At 40.0% G+C, this 25,006-nt stretch overlaps 1 protein-coding gene and 1 long non-coding RNA gene across 2 annotated transcripts in view; one reads left to right on the top strand and one right to left on the bottom strand.

Annotated features, from left to right (window-relative positions):
- LOC140463013 (uncharacterized) overlaps positions 1–8,197 on the bottom strand; it is a 65,154-nt gene extending 56,957 nt beyond the window's left edge. Inside the window, exon 1 of the long non-coding RNA XR_011954574.1 lies at positions 7,994–8,197. This is a non-coding gene — a long non-coding RNA (uncharacterized lncRNA). The remainder of the gene's footprint in view (positions 1–7,993) is intronic.
- hnf4a (hepatocyte nuclear factor 4, alpha) overlaps positions 1–25,006 on the top strand; it is a 178,685-nt gene that overhangs the window by 65,109 nt on the left and 88,570 nt on the right. The window lies entirely within an intron of this gene.

The following is a 25,006-nucleotide window of genomic DNA, read 5'->3' as shown; positions in this document are numbered from 1 at the left end:
GGCTAACCTGCCATAGTAGATTTATTCATAAAAATATTAGTGTAAAAAGTGCAAAATATAAACTTTATAAGAACTTTATAAGATAGTCCACAAAGGATCAATGTCATTTTATCAGAAAGCTTTATTTTATTAAAATATGGTAAGTCCTGAAGATGAATAACCAAAGCACTCTCTCCCGAACAATAGATAACTGGCTCAAAATGTATCTTTCAGAATAAGTCAGGAGAGTAATGAAATACTCTCCAGATTCCTAAATAGAGGCAGCTGCAACAACACTCAGGAAGATCCAAGACTATCCAGAACAAAGCAGGATCATTACCCCATTAACAAACTTAAATATCCACTTCTTTTTTCAGCCAGCATTCTGTGGCTGCAATATGTTGCACATGATTCACTGCAGAATCTCACTAAGGTTTCTTTGAAAGCACCTCCGAAACCCATGACCTCTATCTTCTAGAAAAATTAGAACAACATGTGATTATCACCTCCAGGTCTCGGGTCTCCAGGTCACATCACTAACCTGATTTGGGAATACATCACTTGTTCTTTATCATCAGTGAGTTAAAATTCTAAAGCTCTCTTCCTAACAGTATTGTAGGAGTATATTTGCTACAGTGACTACAGCAATTCACGAAGCCAGCTTAGCATTCCGCTTCTCAAGGGAACAAAAGGTGAAGAATAAAGAGTAAGCATTGCCCACATCCTAAGAATCAATGTAGAAAAGATTCATAAATAATATTGTTTTGCAATTCCTGTTGACAATTTCATCATCAACATAATAAAATGAATCATATACCATCCCTATTAAATTTAGGACTTAAAGTTGTCACACATTACAATATAGTGAGTAGAATAGGAGTTAAGCTCCATTAGCATTGTAACATTAGAACAGAAAGTTTAACATATAAGGTAAGCTGTACCAATAGATTATTAACAAAATGCATCAGAAATTTGTAATAACTTTCATATATTGTGCAAGAAAGGAGCCATTACGTGGTTTTCCTCCGGAAAACATGTATTAGGCAATGACCAATCAATCTTATTTGAGAATATATTGCAAAATACTTGGACCACATCCAGTAGTTTTAAATTAACCAAAGTTCCACATGAAAATCGCTAAACTGTCAACACACATGTGCTGAATGGGACTGAAAAATACAGATTTTTTAAGAAATCTAGGCCATAAGTCTTTCCAATACTGTCTTGTCCAAAAAAATATATATCTTATGAATAAGTGTGTTAACTATTGACTCCTGAAAGCTCTTTAAAGTTGTTGGAGGTCTTATATTGGTATGTTTAACAGCAGAAATTGTATTATTCTAATACTACAGTTTATCAAATAAAAAATACACAGTGCAGGAATAGTCTCACATAAAATAATCCCAGTTATACCATTAGGAGAGGTGAATGAGGGCACCGTGGGGTCACTTTAATTGGGCTTTGTCAATATATGAGAACCTTTAACCTAATCCAATTTCCCTACTAACAAGTGATTTATATTTAAATAATTCATGTCCAACAAGATTAGTGAATTAATTCTGTAATCAATGAAACATAATTTCAAAATTAATACAATAGCAGATAAGGGAAACCAAGAACCCACAATATTATGATACATTTAAAAATGAAATGGTGACTGGGCAATGCATTTATCTGTTCCAAAATTAAGCTACCACTTCAAATATCAAATCAAGACATCAAGAACTGCAATTGCAGACCAATTTATACCTCTTGCAATTCCCTCCACCATCCCTCAGCAAGGTCTATGGGCAAAGAATTCTCCATGAATGTGTACTGAAGATGACTTCAGGCTGGCCGGGTATAATTTCTGAGGAAACACCACACTCATTGCCATGAAGCCTTTCTACTCGAGCTGGAAGTAGAAAATTTATCCAGTGTTGTTTTTAGTTTATGATGTGGGAAGCATGAGGATTTTTTTTATACTGTACTAAGGATCAAAAAAACTGAACTGATGTGTTTTGAAGAAGCAGGAGATGTTCTTTCCCTCTGTTTGACATAGATTCAGATTTTGATTACTGCAGGAATATTTTGGAAGCTATAAGATGTACTGGGTATCTCCATTTTTCATTTTGGATGTTAAGGTATAAATGAGGATTAAACATATGTGATATGCTTAGTCTGTAATAAAATGTCAACTACATGTATGCATATTTGATTCCTCGTTGATACTTGATCCATATTATCATCAAGCACAACTTATAATCCACATTCATATACAAAACCTTTGACCATTACTTTCTTTGGGCTGGATTTTGCTCTAAACTGTGAATTAACAATGCCAATAGTTCATGACATTTCACTTTCCCATTCATTTGCATTCTATGGGCTTTTGCACTGATATTATAGCGAGTCATATATTTCCCACATAAAATAATACCTATTAATACAGCTGATAAAGAATTACCAGCATTCTACTAAATGCATAGCTATGAATTGTCCGTACCCTATAATCTGATTTACTCCCACCTAGTGTACATGTCTGACATGTAATTAATGCTTTAAGTATTTGATCATAATAGATTTTTTTTTTGGAAAGTTAAGCCTTCAAACCATTTAAGAGGTTTGGAATCAGAGGTACATTGAGAAAATTTTCAATTTAGTTAACGCATTTTTGGAAGATTTATATTGATGAATAAGCAGAATGATTATAATTTGATAGTGAATAATGAAAATTGACAGCATTTCAGCTTTAAGCATGGCAAGTCCTGAGCCACAAATCTCAATAGACCATTTCTTTATGTGGGACACAAACTGATAAATTAGACCCTGGTACCAGAACTACAGAAGGGAAAATAATACTAACTCTAGATTATCTGAGTTATCATCTTCAATAGATATCTTTAAAGTTTATTCAAGTTACTGTAAGTAAAAACTAATTCCATCTGGCAGTGACTAAATTTGAATGCAAAATCTTCAAATTATTCTTTGCGTTCCATTAACATGTTGTCTTAAGAAGAGTGACAGGCTGTTTCAGTTAAAGTAGCAGGCAAATACATTGGGTGTTCATCTACTAATATCATTATTTAGTTATTTCTAATTTCAAGAAACTATACTGATATAAGCAAGAAATAACTTAAAGCTAGAGTCAAGAAACAACTTTATTATTTTGCTAACAAAAGGTTACCAGAACATTTTTAATTATTGCAATATGTTTTTAAAAAGGAGTCATGTAACACAAAAAAATCCCATTATGAGCAATCTATTCATTGCAAACCTAACTCATTTCTTCCAAAAATTTAAATTTGTATCTTTTATTAATATGATTTGTATTCAATTTTCTGAACATTTCTGGCAACTCCAGCAGTTCAAATTGGCCAACTGCTTTAAATCTCTCAGGATTTTCATTTCCTTCAAATCAATCAATTGAAATGTAAAATAGACACATGAGTCAAAATTTCTTGATCTACTTTATTGGCAAAAGTTAAAAAAAACCCACATAAAACCTAAGTTGTAGCATTTTGGACAACTTTAAAAGTGCAGCATGGATTACAACCTGAACTTTCCCCATATTTTTCAATGTGTTTTGTCAATTTAAAACTGCATTGCAAAGGTGCATTCCTGTCAGTGTTTCAACAAGGATGAGTGTGTTTGTTGTGTTAAATTGAAAACAGATGGAAAATATCTTTACACTTTACTGTTTTAAGTATTTTGAAGTTATGGTGTAGTGTAGGAAATTTTAATACCAAGAAGCAAAATATACTTTAGATGAACTTCTACATTGTGTTTTGTGGGTATAAGCTGAGTTCTGATCATCAAAAATAACTTGGGTTTACTATTGGTTTGCAGCCTACCATATGTGAATTCTGTGCCTAACAACACAGTTGGGGTTGAAACTTTTCTTTCGCTTTTTGTAATTAATATCCTGCAGATTTTCTTAGTTAACATCTGGTCTGATTCGTTTTGTGAATGTAGAACATCTATATTTTAATGAATAGAAAATTGGGGAGATAATATGCTGAAATTTCTGTTCCGCTCAACAATAGTTCAGGTTTTCAGCTAATACAGCTGTTTTGCAAATTAACCCATTTGAATTTCACAATAGTGAACCACAAAACAGATTAGATCCACTAAAAAGATAGCTGAAATTTTACAGTCTGCCACAGTGCTACAAACACTATTTTAAAACCCCAATGAATCATACATAAGCTTAAAATCTGAATAACACAGGGATTGATCATTTTTGAAACTCTTTATCATAAATGGTTACTAAATGAGAGTCAGAAGAGAAGTAGTTGAAAAGAAAGAATTTAAATCGGTATGCAAAGCCGGAAACAAAGTAAAATTGAGAACTTATGTAGAAAGCTATATTTTGAAGAACTTCCTGAGGTAAAATGGGTTGAATTGCTTCTGAACTGCAAATTCTATAGTTCTAAAACCTATTCTTTCCCAGATGAACCAGTTCAAGGTAACCCCTTTTAGTGTCCCAACTTTTTATCATTACAATCTGTACCTTGCCATTGCCACTTCAGCAAGACAAAAATAGAAAACTCCAAAGTATCAAATCAAGGTCTAGTTTTAGAAATAGGAAGACATGATCTATGTTGTTTTGACACACACACATACATTAAATAAATGAACAATAAGCAGTCACAATGACAATATGAGTGGGACATTACCAAAGCAAGTGCTGGCAAAGCAAGATGCCTGCACTAAGATGACACAAGTCTGGGAGCAAATTAAAAAAGAAGCCTAAATCTTACTAACAGTAAAAACCAACCCTATGTCTGGCAAAAAAGAGAAAATCTGCTACTATAAGTATTCACTCAACTGAAGTTTGGAAGTGTTGCTGGTTGTGCTAACCTATTTTGCCTTTTGCTTAATCTCCTGCTATAAGGAGCTTTAGCAATGCAAGTTCTTTCCTTTTGGTTTTCATTGAAATAGGAGATTATAATGAAGTTTTATGTTCATGCTGAATGATATATTATTGACAATGTTATATTCAAAATAAGATTATGAAAGGCTTATGATGGTTACAAGTACTTAAAATAGCATTAATTGTAATGTCTGAAAGATAACTACATCAAAGCTGTATAATGATCCATAGAAAATGAATGATTGCTTGCCTTTCAGAAACCTAGTCAGGTGCTAAGACTGCTATTATACACCATTGTTGGTTTGAGGCCCATAACTATAGTGGGCAAAGTGCAAATGGCACCACCCAGTTATATTGGGGGTTGTGATTGGATTTTCCTTGCCAGGAAGGAGTTCTGCACAAGTACTGTTAAAGTTAGGAAACATAGATCAGTGAATTCACACTCACTGGATGACTTTCATTTTCCTATATATATATGGATAGCGAGACTAAAAAATAAACTTTGTTGTGAGACTAAAATGTTACAAACCCACAACATGCCGCAGTTATATCTCACATTTTGTCAAGGTCCAGCTATATAAATCCTTCCTTCTCCCATGTGAACCACCTCCTACAACCCAGCTTTAATATACTCTGCAGTTAAAATGGCATCTCAATCCAAAGATGTGCCATTGGTTTTGTTTCAATGCTTCTGCATGGAAATGTAACTGCAGTTTATGAATGTCAAAGGTATACAGGGCACATAAGAGTGATTCTGCAATCTTGGTCTCAGTAGAGAATTATGTTTAATGGGAACACAACATAGAGATACAACTATAATATGAACAATTGAACATATTAATTAGGAGCATGAATAGGTATTCAGCCCTTGAGCCTGTTCAGCTATTCAATAAAATCCTGACTGATCTGATTGTAACCTTAAATTCACATTCCTTCCTGTTTCTGTTGACACTAAAACCCCTTTTAACAAGAATCAAACTACCTCAGCCTTAAAAGTACTCAAGGACTCCACACAATCTTTTCAGGGGCAGATTTCCAAAGACTCATTACCCTCTGTTTTGAAGTTGTAATTCCTGATTTTTAAATAGTGACCACTGGTTCTAGATTCTCCCATAAGCGAAAATATCCTTTCTACATCTAATTGGTTAAGACCTTTTCGGATTTTATAAATTTCAATCAAGTTGTCCCCTACTCTTCTAAACCCCAGTAGATACAAGTCAAGCCTCATAGGACAACTCGCCTATTCCAACATATTTACATCAATCCTTAAATAATGTGATTAATAGTTTGAACAGTCAGATACAGTCTCACTGGTGGCCTATATAACTGAAGCATCATCTCCCAACTTTTGTATTTAATTATCCCCTTGACAAATTATAACATTCGTTTTGCTTTCCTAATTACTTGATGTGCCTGCAATTAATGTTTTATGATTCATATAGTCCTGAATCTTCAAGTTACTTTCCTATTGAGGGTAACACCACACAGAAGGTTCAAAATTACAATATTATCCTACATATTTCTATTTAGCCAACTTTATTATACCAATTAAATCCTGTCAAAATCTAGCACCTTCTAAGGTACTATGGATTTTAAAATCATTGCTGGCATAGCAAATTATGCAGTAATTATCAAAGGTGATCTATAAAATTCCATTAATTATAATATTTAGTTACATGTAAGTTAATGTATGCACGTCAACCATGAATCAGTTGTTGGAACTCTTCCATCAAGTTGGTGGGAAGACTATATTTTCTAGTCTTACTCCAGGACAAAAGTTGAAGCTGATACCTTGGTTCAGTCCTGAAGGAGTGTCATATTTCAAAGTGTGTTTTTGCATGTAATGATGTACCCATACCTGCCTCTTTCAGTGGATGTAAAGATCCCACAGCACTATTTTGAAGAGTAGTGGAGGTATTCTCGGTGTCTTGGCCAATATTTATTCATTAATCAAGATCACAGAAGCAGATTATCTGATCAACATCGTATTCTTGTTCATGAGACCTTGCTGTGCAAAATTGATGACTGCATTTCCTACGTTAAAACAGCGACTGTACATCAGGGTATATTTCATTGGTTGTAAAATGTGGGGACATCCTTGGATCACAAAAGTTGCTGCATAAGTGCAAGTGCTTCTTTTCAGTTTTTAAATTACAATCACATATTAAAAAACCTAAGATTTGTGCAAATTTCCAACTGTGTTAAAAGCCAACTGCCTTTAAACTTGCCCCATTCCTCTTGCTCCCTTCAGCTTCGGTGTTGTCCTGTCATTTAGGCCTGGACCCTTCACTTGGATTTCACAAGAAAAACATTTCACCATGAACATTTGCAAAACATGTTAATATTTGTTCATCCTGGGAATGAATGTAGCTATCAGGGTTCTAGGAAATTACTTTATGGACTGTTGCTGTTGCAAAGGTTAATTAGTGAAGAGACATTTATGTTGATTTTGTTTAGCTTGGAGTGGTATATGATGTGAGGTTGTCAAAGTCATGTGATTTGTGTACTCATATACCAACGAGCAATCAAAAATTGACAAAAATAAGACATTTACCAAGCTTTTACCTTATTGAACTTCTCTTGAAGTCTAGCCAAGGACAACTAACTTATTGGAAAACAACATTTTCACAAGTTGGTTGGTGCCACACTGTTTCATTTTCCACATAACATTATAAGTCAAACAAATAAGTAAATAATGGCTAAATAATCACACCAATAGACCACCAATTACAGTTATTCTACTGCAAAGCTGAAGCTGTTGTCCAAATCTCACACGTCAACAAGAACTACTATGTGAAAGGTTGAGGAACTTAAGGCAGCTGCATTGTTTGCTACTTGCATTTTATTTCAAACTCATCAAATCATTTGAAAACCTGAAAGCATTTTGTTGTCTGGAGTCTACTTGTGCAGATTATCAATTAACATCCACATTGTCCACATTAATCTTGGAAGTATTCTTATAAAATGAAGTTCCCTCTTAGTTATCAGTTAACCACGTGAAGCGCTGTTTCCACAAACCCCTTAATCAGTCATATACAACAGACTGATTGTTTACTAAATGTAACTGCTCAAAACTGCTAATGCAAGCACAAAATCAATAAAACAGGCAAGGGAAGGGATTGCTTCTTGAATTTATTGTAGATTTTGTTTGAAACGTACCTTTTGTTTGAGAAATCATGATCAGTTTCCCAGTTATATGTAATTATGTTTCTCTCTGTAATACTTCAGATCCCAATCTCCACAAAGTAGGTTACTGTGTAGCAGTTGCTTTTGTTCCTCGAAGTTCATCAATGGCAACAGACTGAGAGCGAGTACAACAGTGTGCCTGGGAAAGCAGAACTCGGCAGTTGTTTCACCTGGAGTTTGGTCAGTGGTTGGAGACTCATATAGCAAAGTAGACAGGACTTTGTTCACAAACTGGAGTTTGTAATTTCAAAGAAAAAACAGTTGCATCAGTCAACGACAGTGCTTATTGACCTTAATCCTCATCTACAATTGTTCTTTGACTCTTAACTCTGATAGAAAGTTATTAAGAGTGATTTCATAGTAGTGAGAAACAAACAATCAACCAAACAGAAATGGCTACAAATGAAAATTACAGAATGTCACAACCGAGGATCTCCACAAAATGTCATCACCTAGGGCTGTTACCTATTTATTACAGTCATAGAGTCATACTGCATGAAAACAGACCCTTTGGATCAAGTCATCCACACTGACCAGACATCCCAATCTGACCTAGTGCCATGTGCCAGCATTTGGCTCCTATCCCACTATACCTTTCCTAGTCAAATACTCATCCAGAAGTCTTTAAACATTGTAGTTGTATCTTCCTCTACTACTTTCTCTAGCAGCTTGTTCCACACATGCACCATCTTTTTGCATGAAAACGACATGTCAAGCCCTTTTTGAATCTTTCCCTTTTCATCTTAAACCTATGCCCTCCACTTTTGGATTCCCTTACCCTAGAAAAAAGACACTGGCTATTCACCCTATCCGTGCCCCTCATGATTTTATAAACCCTTATAAGATCACCCCTCAATCTCTGATGCTCCAGGGAAAAAAAGTTAATCCAGCCTCTTATAACTCAAATTCTCTATTCCAGGCAACATCCTTGTCAATTTTTTCTGCATTCTCTCAAGTTTAATAACATCCTTCCTATAGAAAAGCAACGAGAATTGTACACTGTATTCTAAAAGTGGCTTCACTAATGCCCTGTACAGTCGCAACATGACATCCCAACTATACTCAATGCTTTGACCAATTAAGGCATGTGTGCAAAAGCCTTCAGCACTGCACTGTCTACCTGCAACTCCACTTTCAATAAACTATGCACCTGTGTCTGTTCGGCAAAAATCCCCAGGGTCAAACCATTAAAAGCATAAGTCCAGTCCTGGTTTGCCTTCTCAAAATGCAACACCTCACATTTATGTAAATTAAACTCCATCTGCCAATCTTCAGCCCACTGGCACATCTGATCAAGATCCCATTGTACGCTGAGATAATTTTCTTCACTGTCTACTATACTATTTATTTTGGTGTCATCTGAAAGCTAACTATACATACCTCCAATGTTCACATTCAAATCATTTATATAAATGATAAAAAGCAGGAGATCCAGCATTGATCCCTCTGGCACACGAGTGGACACAGGCCTTCAGTCTGAAAAACAACCCTTTATCACCACCCTCTGTTTCCTACCATCAAGTTGAATTTGTATCCAATTGGCTAGCTTCCCCTGAATCCCATGCAATCTATCCTACTAACCAGTCTACCATGCAGAACCTTTGTCAAACGCTTTGCTGAAGTCCGTACAGCCAGAGTCTACCACTCTGCCTTCACCAATTCTCTTCATCACCATTTCAAAAAGCTCAATCAAGTCAGTGAGACACAACTTCCCATGCATAAAGCCATGTTCACTATCTTAATCAGTCCTTGCCTTTCCAATTACATGTAAATCCCAGTCCTCAGAATCCTCTCCAACAACTTACCCACCATTGATGTCAGGCTGACCAATTTTTAGTTCCCTGGCTTTTCCTTACAATCGATCTAAAACAATGGCATCATATTAGCCACCCTCCAGTTTTCCAGCACCTCACCTATGTCTGTTGATGAACCCAGTAATCACTTCCCTCGCTTCCCACAGTGGTCTAAGATCAGGTTGCAAGGATTTACCTACCTTTATGCATTTTAAGATGCCCAGCACCTCCTCTTCTGTAATATGAGATGTTTTCAAGACATCACTATTTATTTCCCCAAGCTCCCTAGCTTCCATGTCCTTCTCTACGGTAAATACTGACGCAAAATATTTGTTTAGCATCTCAGCCGTCTCCTGTAGTTTCACACATAGATGGCCACATTGATCTTTAAGTGGACCTATTCTCTCCCTAGTTTCTCTCTTGCCTTTAATGTTCTCATCGAATCTCTTTGGATTCTCCTTCGCTCCATTTGCCAGAACTATTTCATGTCCCCTTTTTACCTTCCAGTTGTCTATACCTGACATGGGTCGCGTTCTTTTCTTGACCAGAACCTCAATTTCTGTCATCGTCCAGCATTCCCTACACCTACCACCCTTGCCTTTCACACTAACAAACAAGTATCAAGATGGTAGCAGTGGTGTCGGCAGCATTTGGCTCCTGAGCACAGGGATAGGCAGCTCATGGCTCATACAGTGGGTTCAGCCACATCCACATGGCATCATTTCCAGTTCGGTAACATTTTTTTGTTTCGATTGGACAATGCCTCTCCTGATGTCCTCCTGCTGGAGGCCAGGCCCCGGTGTAGCTCCATCCCTGCTCCATCTTGGCATTGGAAGACGAGCCGGGACCCCATCATTCAACTCGGAACCAGGACCCATCAGTTGATGTCCAACATCAGAGGAGGTGGGGGACCCACAGAGTGTGACCGTCTCCAGCTCAGACATGGAAGCGTTGGTGCTGGTGGTGGTATAAAAGGAGCATATTGTCAGGATCCCAGAAACGATGTCAAAAAGCAACAACTGGAGAAGCAAAGAGGGTAAAGTCTATGGAGAGGGAAAGATGAACTTTTGAAACTGTTTCAGTTTTACTAATATCAATTTAATATTAATTTATTCAGTATTTTATCATTTATACAATTTATTCAGTAATTTATTCTGTAATCCAAGATGGCGCCGGAACGTGGTGACATTATCTACTTTTCACTGTATCTAGGTACAAGTGACAATATTGAAAAACATCTAAATCTAACAGGAACATCCTAACTCTGAACTCTCAGTAACTCATTTTTGAAGGCCTCCCACTTCCTGGCCATCCACTTCCCTGCAAATAGCCTCCCCAAATCAACTTTTGAAAGTTCCTGTCTAATACAGTCAAAATTGGCCAATCTCCAAATTAGAATTTTAACTTTTTGATCAGTTCTATCCTCTTCTATGACTATTTTAACACTAATTGAATAATTTCACTTGCCCCAAAGTGTTCTCCTACTAATACCTCAGTTACCTTCCCTGCCATATTCCCCGACAGAAGGTCAAGTATTGCTCTTCCTCTGTTAAATTCATCCACAGATTGAATAATAAAGTTTTCTTGTACACACTTAATACACTTCTCCCCATCCAAACCCTTAACATTATGCCAGTCCCAGTCTATGTTCAGAAAATTAATTTCAAAATATCGTCTTGCATACACTGGCCATGTTTGGGTTCATCAAATCCTATGGAAAGAAAGAATTTGTCATTTATTTAGTGCCGTTCATGTTCTCACAATAACTCAATTAAAATGATTCACCATGAATGAATTACACTTGTTATTTAGTTAAAAGCAAAAACAAATTTGCAAACACCAAGATGCCACAAGCAAAAAAAGAATTAACTCCAAAATAGCATTTTATTCTGGTGGATGAAAGAATGTTTTTTCAGCACAATACATGTATTATTTGCTCTTCTTCAAATAGGGCATGGGATCTCTTACATCTAAATGGCAGCCAGATGGGGCATCAATATTTTCTTATCAGACACTAACTCTGAGCTACCGGTGTGTCTGCTGTCTCACATAAACCACACCAGCTGGTTTTGAAGCAGTTTCTACCCTATTGTTGTTAGAATACTGAATGGACTCACAAACTCTTAACTCACCTTTACCTGTGTTTTTGTTTTTGCCATTATTTACTTATTATTTACTTAACTATGCTACTTAACTCTGTGATCTGCTTGTACTGCTCGTGAGACAAAGCTTTTCACTGTGCCTCTGTACATGTGACAATAAATTCAATTCAATTCAAAATAAATCCTTTGGCCCTTCCTGGACATACTCACTGATTATCAGGTGAGAGGGAGGCAGAGTGGCTACAAAGTGGACTGGAAACCATATAGGTCCTATGTCACATTGAAGCACCAATTACTTCTGCTTTTCTGAAGATTGGTATACCTTCATTAGTTCTCATGGGGGTTTTATCTCTGGAACTAGGGTGGAATCTGGGGTGAGAACCAAGGCAGTGGGGGGAGAAAGAGGCAAGTAAAATCTTTTGCTCCCCCCACCCTTCTCAAGGGCATGACAGAACCAGTAACAGTTTTATGGGATACTGCAGCCTGTGTAATAGCCAGGAATGGCTTTTGCTGCACCATCATGACACTCTCAGCCATCATGGATGTTTAAATCAGGAGACATCTCACTGACAGTGCACAATGTAGCAGGACCAAACGGCCCCTGTTGGTGATCAAAATGAAGTTGCCAAGGCTTTGCAGGGCCATTGCATTTCATTTCTATTAAACAGGCAAAGAAAAATGAAAGAAAGGCACTTGAAATATTCACCCCAAGGCACAGATCACAGATTTCGACACAGCTTTCTCGATGTTCCAAGTATTTTCCCTTTATGAAAAAGATGACAGCAGGATCAAAATGCCCCATCAGGTTCCAATGATTAGCTTCAAATTGACTGCATGTAAGTCACAGTGATTTACCTTTTCATGAATAGGAAGATGCCTGCAGAATCAGACAGCAGACAAAAGACCCTTAGCTGAAATAGGAAAACAAATTTTATCTGGAACTAGATTAAATGATATGGCTGGGCATTTCATGTTAACTAAAAGCTCACAAACATTGTGTAGGACAATGCAATGAATAACATAGACATTGCTTTGTGTAGATGTGGAAAATAAACTTAAGATTATAAAACAGAGCAATGAGATGAAGAAGAAGTGATCAGATCTTTAAATGATTCACCATCTGAACAAAGGACATATGTTTACTTTCTGAAAATAAGCCACTGCAACATTGTGATTGTTACATAAAGTTTTTAAAGCAGTTTGTCTAGAAAATTAAATGTGTCCAATTTGGGAGTTGGATGAAGCAGGAACTGACCTTTCACCTGAATTGATAGGTGTAACACATACACACAAGTGGGCCTCAAGCCCCATTATCACTGAGCCACTGAGCAGCTCATTGGAAAAGTTGCACATCCACTAATATCATTTATTGTATCCGTTGCTCCTGATGCGGTCTCCTCTACATTGGGGAGACTGGGCGCTTCCTAGCAGAGCGCTTTAGGGAACATCTCCGGGATACCCGCACCAATCAACCACACCACCCCGTGGCCCAACATTTCAACTCCCCCTCCCACTCTGCCGAGGACATGGAGGTCCTGGGCCTCGTTCACCGCCGCTCACTCACCACCAGACACCTGGAGGAAGAACGCCTCATCTTCCGCCTCGGAACACTTCAACCCCAGGGCATCAATGTGGACTTCAACAGTTTCCTCATTTCCCCTTCCCCCACCTCACCCTAGTTTTAAACTTCCAGCTCAGTAACTGTCCCCATGACTTGTCCGGACTTGTCCTACCTGCCTATCTTCTTTTCCACCTATCCACTCCACCCTCTTCTCCTTGACCTATCACCTTCATCCCCTCCCCCACTCACCCATTGTACTCTATGCTACTTTCTCCCCACCCCCACCCTCCTCTAGCTTATCTCTCCACGCTTCAGGCTCACTGCCTTTATTCCTGATGAAGGGCTTTTGCCCGAAACGTCGATTTCGAAGCTCCTTGGATGCTGCCTGAACTGCTGTGCTCTTCCAGCACCACTAATCCAGAATCTGGTTTCCAGCATCTGCAGTCATTGTTTTTACCTCATTGGAAAAGTAACCTGAGGGAGCACATTACATTCGGAGATGAGGGTGATTGGCTCAAAAGGCCAGTTGATTGCCAGGAGGAATGGCTAGTAGAGGGGTGCAGGGATCAGTTGGTAGGACCTAAGCCTGGAATGTGGGTGGAAGTTGACGGAGTAGTGGCAATAATCAGGTTGGTAGTTGGAAGTGGATGTCACAGGATCAGTGGGAACTGCAGTGAAGTCACAATTGGAGTTTGAGTAGTGGTTGCAACAGGACACATCCTGCAAATATGTGGTCAGGAGGACCACTTTTCATTATTTCCATTAAAATTGTACTCCAGCCAATTTTCTAGTTGAGACACACCTACACATTGACAGTGTACACATTTAGGTGGCCGCACAACTAACAGAAATTTACATGAGTGTATTGTCCAGTTTTTAAAAAATGAACATTCAGGCAGGATCCAATATAAAGCACATGGTGAGCTACAGCCAGTGCTCATACTCCTAACCTCAATGCCCTTTCCATCCAGATGGTTGTCTCTACCACACCTCCACCCAGACTCCAACCTTTGCTCTCCCAGTCAATCCCAACATATACCTGTTAAGGTTAGCTACCACGGGCCTTCCAACCTGATTGAAACTCCCAACCTTTTGGCAATTCTGGTCAAATTAAACTATTTACCAAAGGGACACATTCTGGTGAGGTGCCTGGTTCCATTAGCTGGCCATAGCTCAGCACTTCAATATGAAAAAGGTTTGAACCTCATTATTGTGTGTGTGACAGACTTATCGATTCAGATGGAAGAATCTGCTCATTCCCAAAAATAGGTAGATTCAAAATAGATCAAAACACCATTTTGGGGCTACTTCTGAACTTGCATTGTTTAAGGTGCTATGCTTCTATGCACTGACACTACCATGGTTATCTATATTGACCTAGACCTTGAAATACTGGATATAATTTCAAAGTTTGCTGATAGTACAAAACCTGGGGGTATTGTGAAGCACAAGGAGCTGGGTTAGAATGACAAACAACCATAAACACATTGGTAAATGAATGGACCAGTGTCGGATGAAATTTAATTCAAAAAAATCTGAAGCAATTCACTTTGATAGGAAGAACCATGAGACAAGACAAAATAAAATGTACAGTTCCAAAGATAATGCACAAGCAGAGAGACCTAGTTATATATGAGTATAAATCTTTGAAGGTGGTAGAACAGGCTGAGGGAGTATTTAATAAAACTTATGGTATCCTAATCTTCATCAATTGGGCAAGTCTAGAAAAGCAAGGAAGTTCTATTAAAACTGAACAAAACACTGATTTGGCCTCAATCAATCAGAGAAATCCCTCCACTTCTGTGTACCATATTTTAAGAAGTTAAAAATCACACAACACCAGGTTATAGTCCAACAGGTTACAGTCAATCACCTGACGAAGGAGCGTCGCTCCGAAAGCTAGTGTGCTTCCAATTAAACCTGTTGGACTATAACCTGGTGTTGTGTGATTTTTAACTTTGTACACCCCAGTCCAACACCAGCATCTCCGAATCATATTGTAAGAAGGATGAGAAGGGATTAGAGATGGTGCAATAAAAGGTTCACAAGAATGTTTCTGGAGATGAGGGTGTTAAGTCTATATAGAGAGATTAAAGAAGTTGGGATAATTTCCCTTAAGGAAGAAAAGGCTAAGAGAGAATTTGATAGAGATGTTCAAAATCATGAAGGGTATGGAGAGAGCAGAAAGGGAGAAACTGTTTCCACTAGGGAAAGGATCAAGAACAAGATGGCACAATTGTAAGGTTACTGCCAAAGAAGCATGACATGATGAAAGAATTCTTCATGTTGCAAGTGGAATGCTAGAATCTGGAACATGTAAAATTAACAACTGTCACAGCATCAACTGGTCAAGCTACACAATCTAGGCAGAAGTAGGTACTGCAGATGCTAGAGATTAGAGTGGTGCGGCAAAAGCACAGCAGGTCAGAAATCATGCAAGGAGCAGGAAAATCGGGCAATTCCTGGTGAAGGGCTTTCGCCTGAAACATCGATTTTTCTGCTCCTCAGATGCTGCCTGACCTGCTATGCTTTTCCAGCATCACCCTAATCTTGAAGCTACACAATCTTGCAACATTATAAAGAAAAAGTATTTATATGGTGACCGGCTGAGGTGGTGAAAAGAAGCAAAGAAGGAGGAAACAAACACAGCCCCCTCTGGTAGGGTTACCTGACCATTTGCAACCCAAATTCCCTATTGACCAACAGTGCTAGAGCTCATGTCTGTCACTGCCCATCACATTATCTGCCTGGTCACACTGATAACACAAACATGATCTGAAAAATTAACTTTCCAAACCAAGTTTAAAATTAAAATCATGTCATATTGCACACAGATGTCAACCATTCACTCCCATGCATTCCTTTAGTGTCTGTCTTCTGTGTGCCAATGCCTGTCATAGTGCTCCTCTACAGTGCTACTATCATAGTTGCAACATGTCTGGTGGGATGCTGTTGTCTTTCAGTCCAGGAGACTGGAAATGGTCTTGCAGGACATCTGAAGCAGCTTTGGCTCTGGAAGATATGAGTTAAAACTTTGAATCTGAACTGAATAGAATTAGTAACTCAATAGAGGTAGAGCATTCTTGGTTTGGCATAATCCTTTGTGCACACCCACTAGCCTTTTTTTCTGGGAAAACAAACAGTGCTCATCAGCATCTTCTGCAGCAAACATTTTGCACATCTATGTACTCTGACCTTGTGGTCTGCCCTGCAGAAAGCCACAAGTGACATCCACCACTATGCTGTACTGTAAAGTATGCAAAGTGTCACTATGACAGTTAGTGGCTGAGAACATGAGTATCAGAGGTGCTGCTTCTTCTTCATCACTCTGTTCCCATTCTTACACTAAGCAGTTCTTGGATACCTAAAGGAGCAGGGAGTTGTGGAGAGGGGTGGAAAGCAGCCAGTGTACGTTTACAGCATTTGCAATGGGTAAAATCAGAAAAAATTGTCCATTGATGGGAAGGTAATGTATGACAAAGGAAGATGAGCAATGAGGATTGTGTGACCCTCAATGGTTTCAGATCTGCTAATGGTCACCACCTCAGTTGGAACCACTGCAATAATTGCCAACATGTTTCCTCCAGGAGTTGCAGTAGTTAGGTCAATGGTTATATGCTACTTTGTCCTTAATCGAACAGCCCTATCTCAATATGCGGAGTGACAGCAACAGTGTGGGTTCAATTCCCACACCGACTGAGGTTGCCACAAAGGTTCCAGCTTCTCAACCTTGCCCTTGCCCGAAGCACAGTGATTCTCAGGTCAAACCCACCACCAGTCAGTCATCGGTCTCCAATGCGCAAGGACCTCTGTGACGATGGTGACTTTTACCTTTCACTTAGTGTCTGTCATGGTTTAACAGTTAGCAGGATCTGAAGCTGAAACAAAAACTGAAGTTGCTAGAAAGTGAAGAGAAATCAGAGTTAATGCTTCGTATCTGATGATCCTTCCGCAGAACTCAAACTGCCCTGCTTGGTCAAGGATATAATTGAAACATGTCAGAGAAGGGGAAATTGGCACCATGATTGTCACCCAGGACCTGGAGTTTCTGGGGGACATGGTAGTACAAACGAAGAACATTGACTTCCCAAAGGACTGACAGGGGAAGCCCTTGCACATCGTTATAGCCTGGCCCAAGGTCACCACCCAAGTTAGTGCCATCTCATGGAGGGAGTGGTAATGGCTTGCAGTGCCGTGAGAAGTTCTATGACTTTTTCTACTCCACTAGGATAAATGACACACACTTCCCTCTGCTTTCTCACATTTACTGTATCTCTGTTACTGCACCAACCTCCCAACAAGGCTCAAGCTCTGCCACTGTCACTACTGCCTGCAACATAATCCCTCATTCAGAGTCCCATTCAATCTCCCACACCACTAACCCTACACGATCTCTGTGTTGCCTCCTCACCTGCTTGGGACACCTCACCACTTTTTGAATACCTGTCTCAGCACTAACAGTCATCTCACTCACTTTCATCTCACTCAATCGCTCCCTTTCTCCCATTCCAGGAGAAGACAGCCCGCAACAAGGTAGAAAGGACCTGGAGAGGTGAAGGATGCACAAACTTTCACTCCTAGGCTCTTATAAGCTGAGAATCCTGACCTTTACAGGAAAAGATCAGAATGTTCCTGTGGGATGTCAAGACGTCGATGTCCTGCCTACTGAGAAAGTACTGTTCTCCATTCCACTATAATTCTCACATACACCTTGCTGTTAGTCTCATCCATTGTATACCTCTCCTCAGCACTGGCTGTGAAACCTGCATGCCCACTACCACATCAGAGAAACGGCTACTCCGCTAGGAGCCACTTCCTCGAAGGGTGAGAGTATGGAGATTCTGAGAAAGCATCAGTAAGGCTGCCTCCTACAAATCCCAGCAGCCCAGGTACTGGCACCTCGGTGCCTTAGAACATTTGAGGAGTACAGCTGCACAGCTGGCTGAAGATAAACATTTCATGTCTCTGGCACTCAGGGAACTTGTTCATCCACAGGCAGGACAAGACCCTGTGGTGTCAGCAATCAGACATGTTTATCAGAATGCACAAGGAAATGTAGGACAGGCAGTCAGGTATGTGGGACACAATAGCTTTCATTTCCCAGAGTTGCAGGAGTGCAGCGGGTCATGTGACAGTCCTTCTGCTTCTATGGTCAGGTTGATGGCTACTACGCAGGTTCAGGCCCAGCACCCTCATGGTCTGCTGGAAGGCACACATACCTGAACTCTCTGCCCCTAGTCATTGGTCTTCAGAACTGAAGGCATGGTGACTAAGGATGAGAATACAGGTGCCTCTTCCTCACAAGAATCTAGGGAGGTGCTACGAGGTACATAGGAACTGCACAAAGACCCCTCAGAATTCTTCTCTCAGGATTCTCCAGAGGTGACTGGCCCCTCCACATCCATCCTGATGACCCACCTCCAATCCTTGGCAGTTGAAGCGGAGGAGGGCTCACTTGTCGCTGGCAAAGAGACTATGTCTGGGGCCATCCAGACATAAACGTTTCTGGGATCACCCGACTAAATCTTTAGGGCTAATGGGCATCACTGCCAAGCACTCACTCCATCTCTAAAACCTGGGACTACACTAAGATGCAATGGGAGGGGGAGAAAGAAGAAAACCAGTTGAAGATACATTTGTGGCAATGACCCCAATGTGTGTTCTCCGTCATGCGGCGGAGGACCACTCGTCATCAGTAATACTCTGGACTGACTGTGGCCCACCTCCTTAAATGACCCGACTGACCAGCCTACACATAACTGTGGTAGCCCTATCCCATAGACCAGCTGCTATTGGGACACAGGACTGACAGTGATCCATCTCCTGGATTGGAGAAGCATAGAAGTAACAAATTTGCCTCCTTGCTTAGCAAAAACAAACATAAATGATGTTCTTACATTGAGATAGACCTTTGCAGGACTTGTTGTTTGATTCTGCCACAAATCTCACCATAGCCCATGTCACTCAGACCCCATCAGATTTCACCCAGAAGTCCTTAAATAATTCTGCTCTTTATGCTATGTTTGTGTTCATGTTACTTGGTTTTCATCTGCGTGATGTCAATTCACCAAGGTGTAATGGTCCTGTGTATCCCTCCCCATTCCTATCTGCATTCTGCAGAGACCATTCTCTCCATGACTTGCTCATTAGATCCACATCCCCCCACCAACCCACCCTCCACACACAGCGCCTTCCCTTGCCACTGCACAAGGTGTAAAACCTGTAGCCACAGCTCCCCTCTCACCACCATTCCGAAAAGATCTCTTCACATCCAGCGGAGATTTTTCTGCATATCCACCCACCTCATCTACTGTGCCCATTGCTCTCAATGTGGTCGCCTCTCCAACTCGCAGAGCATTTCAGGGAACATCTCTGTGACACAAGCTCCCAACAACCCCATCGCCCTGTGGACAAACACTTCAACTCCCCTTCCCACTCCACCAAGGTCATGTAAATCCTGGACCTCCTCCACCACCAAATCCAAACCACCCGATGACTGGAGCAAGAACGTCTCATCTTTCATCTTGGGACCCTTCAACCGCATGGCATCAACATTGACTTCACCAGTTTTCAAATCTCTCCTCCCCTCACCTCATCCCAGATCCAATTCTCTAACTTGGAAACAACCTCTTGACCTGTTCTGCCTGTTAATCTTCCTTCTCACCTATCCACTCCACCCTCCCCACCGACCTATCACAATCACTGCCCACCTGCATCCACCTATCGCCTTCCCAGCTACCTTTTTCTCCAACCTCATCCCAACCCCTTATTTATCTCTCAGGTCCCCCCACATTCCTGATGAAGGGCTCATGCTTGAAACATTGACTGTCCTGCTGCTCGGATGCTGCTGACCTGCTGTGCTTTTCTAATAATGTTTATCTGGACACTTTTTGTTGATTTAATGTGCTCCTTCTGCCATGCTAATTCCAATATGGACAAACCATGTCTCAAATATTGAGCTAACTAAACAATCTGTTATATGGTATATAGTGATCTTCCAAAATCTTCAGCTGCCATCTTCAGTGACAATTTGTATCTGCTTATATGCTTCTTTTCAGCCATATACTTGTGTACAAAATGATTCAGCTTTTTGCAGTAAGAACATTACTTTCCTCATGCTAGACACATCATCTTGTCAATCGCATAATGTAGTTAATTTCTTTTGCAACATTTGCAGCCTGCCCTTTGTCTGTGATTGTTGTGCCCTGGATACCTGGATCATCTGCCAGCAGAACGCAAGAGCAGGTCTGTCCGACAATGAATATGCTCTAGCTGTTGATTTACAACCTTGATCTTTATGGAGAGGTCAATTGCTCTCCGGAGTGTAAACTTATCCTCTCTCAATAGGGGCGCTTTCACTTTTAGATCCCTTATCCCTAACATAATCTTGTCTCTAATTAGCTCATCTGTTCCTTGCACAAATGGACACTTCTTTTTGTCAGCTGAGTTAATGACTTTGTACATTGATCAATAGACTTTTTCTTGCTTTGCTCCCTGGTATGGAATACCCAGCATTCATACAAAATGTTCACTTTGCTTTTAAGCTTCTGTTGTGTGCTTTTTTTCTGCTCAGAGTGATTTTGTGTGGAATATGTTTGAAAATAGTCTCTTTTCAACAGTGACGAATGTGTAGCAACTTGTACTTGTACTTGTTTGCTTAACATACCTGTTGCTATTGCATAACTTTACCACTGTTCATGGAAGAATTACCAGTTTCTGCCTCATGTTCTCAATCATTTGAGTAGGAGCTGATAGGGGAAAAGCTGCAGCCAATTTCTCTTAAGCAGTGTTTCCACTCTGATCTTCAATTTTATTTTGGTGGCCCCTCACAGTTCTGCAATTGAAATTATGATTTCAATACCAAAAACTCACTATTTCTGATAGGCTGAATTTTATGGTTTTTTGACTGAATTTGAATTGCATTGAATTTTTTTGTTGTCATGGGCCCAGCAAGTTCTCTTGCTCTATCTTACCAAACTCATCTCATTAATTACTGACCACATCCCTGTGCCGTGTCTCACATCGACATTCATCCCATCTTACCATGCAAGATTCCCACAACACTTCTATTTGGTGGATATTCCAGAACTGACTGGCATCCTTGGGCTGGTGCCATTGTTAAAAGCCCACTGGGCACCTGGAACAACATTGTTAGTCTGTAGCTGCTCTGCACAGTCCCTAACCTTGTCCTGCGCTGAGCAAACTGGCAGAAATCAGCACCCCATAGAGTGGGTAAAGATCCTGGAGATCCTGCTAGACAAGATGATGCAAGAATGGGACTTTCTCTTCTCCCATTGTATCGGACAGAATGAGATGAACTCATTGGTTGAGGTTGAGTTTAAGCTAAAATATAAATGTAACTTAAGTTGTCTCTCAATTTTGATGAGGCAGTTGTGGCTAACAGAATTAGTGTGGCCATGATGGCTCCCCTTTACAACAGAACCCAAAAACAATTGCAATGACATGGAAATACTGGACAGAAAATTAATAATTTTGTTTTAGTTTTTAAAAGCTGTAAAAGTAAGTTCACTACCTCCTTAGTTGGTAGCTTATTCAAGTTTTCACAAGATGGAAAGTACAAATTGGCTGTTTGTAGTTAGAGCAATAGAGCAGAGTAATAAAACTTTATTTTCATTCAACTAAATGAAACTAGTAAACATTAGATTGAAAAACTTTCGTTCAATGAGAACAAGAAACTTTCCTAAATGTTAGTAGCTGTCTTTCCACCTAACAATGTGAATAAAAAATTAATAACATGTAAGCAAAATAAAAACTATTTCGTAGCAAAGTACACTTCCTGTGTCACTTTTACAAAGTGCTTTTCTTGTTGGCTTGATTTTCCAAGGAGAAATTGTTTTCATCAGCAATGTCGCTATCGCCTGTTTTAATAATATGCTCCATGAAAATTGTTCTCACTTTCAAAAGTTTATAATGATCCTTTATGGCAGGCTTCACAGAAGTAATGGGTAATATTCCACTTCATACCTTCAAATACTTACTGGACAGATATTATAGAAAATATAGGGAGTATCTTTTAACTTCAACAGGAATGAAATTTGATCACCACCCATTACCATTTAAATTAGACAGCATAATATGTGGCTAATCCAGTGGTGATTATTTTGGAATTTCATTTTTCTTGAAATCAATTATAATATTCTATGTCAACTCTTTTATTAAATCTATACAGAGAGATTTCATTTAGACTTGTAATTTACAAAGCACTGTAGTGCCTGAGAGCCTTGGTGGAATAAGGCGATATGGATAAGGAAAGGGCAGTATCTGCACTTGAGGGGGTATGAGAGGTGAGGGCTGGAAGGCCTGTTAGTATTTATACTGGGATAAATTTCTATAGCACTGGGCTGCCTCTGAACCTTTTCCAGGGTTGGCCAGCCTAAATGCAGACCACACTTGTTCACCAGCAAGGGGATACCATTAGGTTGTAAATTTGCTCGCTGAGCTGGTAGATTTGTTCTGAGATGTTTCATCGTCATGCTAGGTAATATCATCAGTGAGCCTCAAATGAAGCACTGGTGTTCTGTCCTGCTTGCTATTTATGGGTCTTGGTCTGTTGTGGTGGGTGATATCACTTCCGGTTTGGCAGGAATTAGCGGACTCCACTGGAGCAGATCAGACAAGTGTCTACAGGAAAGCCACACACACTGAACAGATACATAACTACAGGAGCATTCATCCAATGCCCACAAATGAAACTGCATCAGGACATTTAAATAAGCCACAACACACTGCAGCAGCCTGGAACTACGAGAAACCAAGGAAAAATACCTAGACAATGCATTCAGGAACAACAGTTACCCGATAAGCACAGTCCGCCAAATCCTGCACAACAAGAAGACACAATCCACCCAGAGACGCTAGCCACCCTGTCATACATCAAAGACAAATCAGATGATGACCAGACTACTCTGGCCCCTAAGCATGATGGTAGCCCAGAAATCTACCACCACATTGAAACAGCTCCTGATGAATTTAAAAGGAGCCCATACCAACAACCAGCAGAACGAACACCATAAACAAAATACCCTACAAGGACCACAACAAACATTACATTGGACTTGAAACTAGCCACCAGGATACATGAGCACCAACTAGCCTCCAAAAGACATGACTAACTATCACTCGTACCTATACAAACAAAGAAGGACACCAGTTTGACTAGGACAATACAAGAAAATGTCCATATTACAGAGGAGGAAGTGCTGGATATCTTGAAATGCATTAAGGTGGATAAATCCCAGGACCTGATCAGGTGTACCCTAAAACTCTGAGGGAGGCTAGGGAAGTGATTGCTGGTCGTCTTACTGAGATATTTGTATCATCGATAGTCACAGGTGAGGTGCCGGAAGATTGGAGGTTGGCTAATGTGGTGCCACTGTTTAAGAAAGGCGGTAAGGACAAGCCAGGGAACTATAGACCAGTGAGCCTGACATCAGTGGTGGGCAAGTTGTTGGAGGGAATCCTGAGGGACAGGATGTACACATATTTGGAAAGGCATAGACTGATTAGAGATAGTCAACATGGCTTTCTGTGGGGGAAATCATGTCTTACAAACTTGATTGAGTTTTTTTGAAGAAATAACAAAGAGGATTGATGAGGGCAGAGCAGCAGACGTGACTTATATGGTCTTCATTAAGGCATTCGACAAGGTTCCCCATGGGGGACTGGTTAGCAAGGTTCGATCTCACAGAATACAGGGAGAACTAGCCATTTGGATACAGAACTGGCTCAAAGGTAGAAGACAGAGGGTGGCGGTGGAGGGTTGTTTTTCAGACTGGAGGCCTGTGACCAGTGGAGTGCCACAAGGATCGGTGCTGGGTTCACTTCTTTTTGTCATTTATATAAATGATTTGGATGTGAGCATAAGGGGTATAGTTAGTAAGTTTGCAGATGACACCAAAATTGAAGGTGTAGTGAACAGCGAAGAAGGTTACCTCAGATTACAACAGGGTCTTGACCAGCTGGGCTAATGGGCTGAGAAGTGGCAGATGGAATTTAATTCAGATAAACGCGAGGTGCTGCATTTTGGGAAAGCAAATCTTAGCAGGACTTGTACACTTAATGATAAGGTCCCAGGGAGTGTTGCTGAACAATGAGACCTTGGAGTGCAGGTTCATAGCTCCTTGAAAGTGGAATCACAGGTAGATAGGATAATGAAGAAGGCATTTGGTATGCTTTCCTTTATTGGTCAGAGTATTTAGTACAGGAGTTGGGCGGTCATGTTGCGGCTGTACAGGACATTGGTTAGGCCACTGTTGGAATATTGCGTGCAATTCTGGTTTCTTTCCTTTCAAGATGTTGTGAAACTTGAAAGGGTTCAGAAAAGATTTACAAGGATGTTGCCAGGATTGGAGGATTTGAGAAATAGGGACACCTTGAACAGGCTGGCGCTGTTTTCCCTGGAGCATTGGAGGCTGAGGGGTGACCTTATAGAGGTTTACAAAATCAACAGGGGCATGGATAGGGTAAATAGAATAAGATTTTTTCCCTGGGGTTGGGGGGTCCAGAACTA

This window comes from Chiloscyllium punctatum, chromosome 37 (assembly GCF_047496795.1).
Source record: "Chiloscyllium punctatum isolate Juve2018m chromosome 37, sChiPun1.3, whole genome shotgun sequence".
NCBI classification, from domain to species: Eukaryota; Metazoa; Chordata; class Chondrichthyes; order Orectolobiformes; family Hemiscylliidae; genus Chiloscyllium; species Chiloscyllium punctatum.
The sequence above is the reverse complement of the archived record's forward strand: the minus strand, read 5'-3'. Positions and strand labels throughout refer to the sequence as shown.